Genomic DNA, 4,104 nt, shown 5'->3' with positions numbered 1-4,104 from the left:
AAGAGATTAGTGGGGATGATGTCATCAAACCAATGAGAAGAGGACAAAGGAGGGAGGGTGACATCACATGGTGACATAAGAATGACCAAGCAAGTGTGTTGGTTGAATTAGAACCACACAAAAGTTACCATGGTAAAAAGGTAATAAAACAAAACAAAATAAATCAAAAAATCAACCAACCAAGCCAACAATTCATTTTCACCAAAAACACAACATTTTCTCACCTTTCTTCTTCCATGCTCTCAGATTTTTCTTCTTTTCCAAAGCAAGAAAATCAAAAATCAAGTTCCAAGCATTGTTAAATCACAAGGTAATTATCTAAGACTCCTTATGCATAGTTATGGATATCCTATAAGTTTGAGCTACTAAATCATTCACAATCTCTTCCTAAAAATCATGGAAGAAGATGGTGAATAGTGTTTTTCAAGAACTAAAATTTTTATTCTTGAAGTTTTGTTTAGTTTAAGCTTGGATAAGGACTTTAAGGGTGATTCCAAGCCATTCTCTTGATTCTCCACTCTCCAAGGAAGGTATAACCCCTCCAAACCCTAACTTTATTTGAGTAATTAGGTTTAGTTTTGTTGATTTTAATTCATGGGAGGCTTGCTTGTTGTAATGTGGAGATTAGTTAGTTTTGTGAAGTTTTGGAGTGGTAGTTCTTGAATTGTTGATTAATGAACTTAAGAGTAGTTTAAATTCATGTTTAAGAATAGTATTAATTGATAATGTGGAGTTGTTGGGGCTGTTATGATGAAGTATGGATGGATTTTTGGTTGGGATGTTGATTGTGAGTTTATTGTGGGTTGATTTGGAGTGGTATAAATTTGGGTAATCGCGTAAACATAGCCGTCGTAATGCCCGATTTACCTAGACTGTTTTTGTTCTTAACATTAGGACCCGTGAACTCACTGCTAGGTTTGGACCATTGCCATGATTAGATATTTCATGTTACGATCTTTGTTTTGATATGTAGTCCGTTTGATTCCGATGTACGGTTTAGGAGAAACGACCGTTTTAAGTAACGACGTTTCGCGAACGAATCATTACCCCTCGCATTACTTTGAAACATAGGTTAAAGACCTAAAAGGACTAATTGGAGTATTAAACAATTATGTAATGTGTATTAGGCAGTTGGTAAGACACTCGCGAAAGAATCGCCTTAAAACTCTTAATGGTTAATTTATTAAAAATGGTGGAGCCGAGGGTACTCGAGCGACTTAAGAGAATCAGTAAGCGCAAAGCAAGCGTTATAGTCTAAATTGGTTAAAGTATAGATTTATAAGTGACTTTGGTTTAATTCCAACTTATATGTTGTTTATAGGTTACCAGACTCGTCCCAAGCCATTTATAACCCCTAGTCGCTCAGGCAAGTTTTCTATCCGTTATACTGTTGTTGTGATGTATACATTTGTACATGCATTATCTTGTGATATATGCATAATGGTTACTTAGCAAATTCTTGCGATATATTGTAGCATGTGATATGGTATATATGCATGCCTGTTTCGTAATCTTGATACATATATCTGTTGATTCAGTTGATAATACCTATGCTAGAGATAAGAGGTATTTGCATATACCCTTAGTATAGGGGACCCAAAGGTGAATATTTTTCTAAAACCGGGAGTCGATACTCCCGAGTATATTATATATATTTATGTATATATATATAGATATAGTTTTCAAAACTATGAATTGAATAAGTTTTATTTGATAACTTTATTTTATTAATGAATATTATTTTGAATATTCATTCGAGGACTTATGACTCCGATTATTTACTAATTATTATTCTTAATTTTATTAAAGAATAATGTGTCGATAATCAAACTTACTTTTGATTATTCAAATAAAGATAGTACTTTGTATAAATATATCTTTGGTTATTTAATATTCATTGCAAGTATAAGTTTTAAAACTTCTACTTCAATTATTTTTATAAAGATTATTCTTTATGAGAATATTATTTAAATAATAATATTCGGATATTTTCTAATAATTGGGACTGATTTATTCCATTAAATCAACACTACTCCAAACATTCTTGAAAATGTTTGCGAGCCTTCAAAATGATTTTAAAAGTTAGAGCGGACCCCAAAACTCATTTTTTATATATTTAAGATCTTCCTTTCAAAGGGGATTTAAATATTCGCTCAAAACCTGAGGGATCCGGCTCTGTGGTGTGTTTATATTCGCAACCAGGTTGCTATTTTGATAAAAGAGTTTTGATTACTTACCCAATACTCGGGAAGTAAAATTCTTGGAACAAGTTAATCCATTAACAGGCATTGCCCGGAAAATATCGGTGAGTTTCCCTTTCCAACTAGATACGACTTCTTGGTGGAGCCGTATGAATTAGTTTCTACTTGGGGAAAGTGGGGACGAGCTTTACGTTTCAGAGTCATGGATTTCATCTGAACTAGGAGTGGCGTAAGTGGTCGAGTGGTGTCGGCCCAGACTTATTATATTGGCCCAAATGGCCTGGAAGTTCCGCTAAGACGGTGCATTCCTTAGGAGTCCAGTGTTCGGTTGACAAGTAAATCCGACAGGTTCTCCTCTACATGTAGAAAATGGTGGGGTTGTACTACTACGACTGATCATCGTAAGTGGTCTCCCTGGCGCGACAAAACTCCCGTAATGAGTTCATCATCCAATTGGATATTTCTGCAACACTACCCAGAGCACTTCGATAGGAAGTCTACGGTTGGGCGATTGTTGAGTGTTGGCAGGGTCAAGCTTTCAAAATGATGTTTGCATCAAATAAAGTATCTCGTAACTTCATTTTATTTTGATGATATTTTAAAAATTGATTCTATACAAGTTTTTTCTTGTAGCTTAATCTATGGGATGAACTAATTATAACTTGAACGGTGGTAGTTCAAGTAGTATTCGGAAAAGATATAAGTATATTGGAGTATCTTGTAACTTCATCTTTTAAACTTATATCTAGTAAATGATTATCTTATGCATGACAAAGATTTTCAGAAAAACGTTGACACAATGTTAGATATATGAGATCACCTTGCAACGATATTTTTATACAGTTATAAATTGGAACTCTGTGTATATTATGCATGGAAGAGGACTTCCAAGATTTTGAAAAAGTATATATACATATATACTGAAAATTTTGCGACTTGGTCGCGGTAAGATATCAAACTTGGTTCATTTCTTCTTGACCAAGACTTTCATGAGTACTATAAGAATACTCATATATTGTAAATCATTATACATATTATTTTGGTAGGCTTGTTGCTCACCCTTGCTTTCTTCTTTCATCACACAACATTAGATAGACAAGATGAACATGACCAAGCTTCCAATTCACAAGCGGTTAGAAAATATTCCGCAGTTTTCTGGAAGCGTTGATGCCGCCGTAGCTGAGGTAGGAGCTACCAATAGGCTAGGTTTTCAACTATTGATGAACCAGACTTATGTATAATATGAATTGTAATAATGGCAAAGAAATGTAAATTTATTCAGAACCTTCTTGAGGTGTAATGGCTTATTATGTGGAATAAAATGACTTGTGTTATTTTTTTTGGGTATTCATCTCTGAGACTATAACTTGCGGTGTGTGTGTGTATATTGTGGGGTCCCAGTACGCAGTAATTGGGTGATTGTTAAGATTAAGTGTTGTTAAGGGATATGGAACTCGTGACAACCCGAATCCCCGACCCCGGATTTGGGGGTGTTACAGAAATGGTACCAGAGCTAAGCGTTATAAACCTCAGAGATGATGTGACGTTAAGATAATAAGTTCACTCAGATAATAAGAACTCTTGCCAAGTTCATGGTCGGACTACTTAACGTAGTACTGACAGTTAAAACCCTTACGAGAACCCTTATAAATATTATGATAGTAACATAGTTCGTTCTCGTATAGGGCAGCAGGGCACCGAACCCTGAGGTTCAGGAGCATCAGCATGAGGATGTTTTATTAGATGTTGGAGATCAAATTGTGAATCTGATAGAGTACCCTAACGAGGGACCGGATGCGATTCATATTGAGTATGTTGCGGTTGAGGATGTTATCCCAGAAGGGATTGTTGCCGAGGAGGATCTCATGGAGGATCCTGACGAGAATGAAGAGAGGACCGCTGA

The sequence above is a fragment of the Apium graveolens genome, chromosome 8 (assembly GCF_009905375.1).
Source record: "Apium graveolens cultivar Ventura chromosome 8, ASM990537v1, whole genome shotgun sequence".
NCBI classification, from domain to species: Eukaryota; Viridiplantae; Streptophyta; class Magnoliopsida; order Apiales; family Apiaceae; genus Apium; species Apium graveolens.
This window is presented reverse-complemented; position numbering follows the sequence as displayed.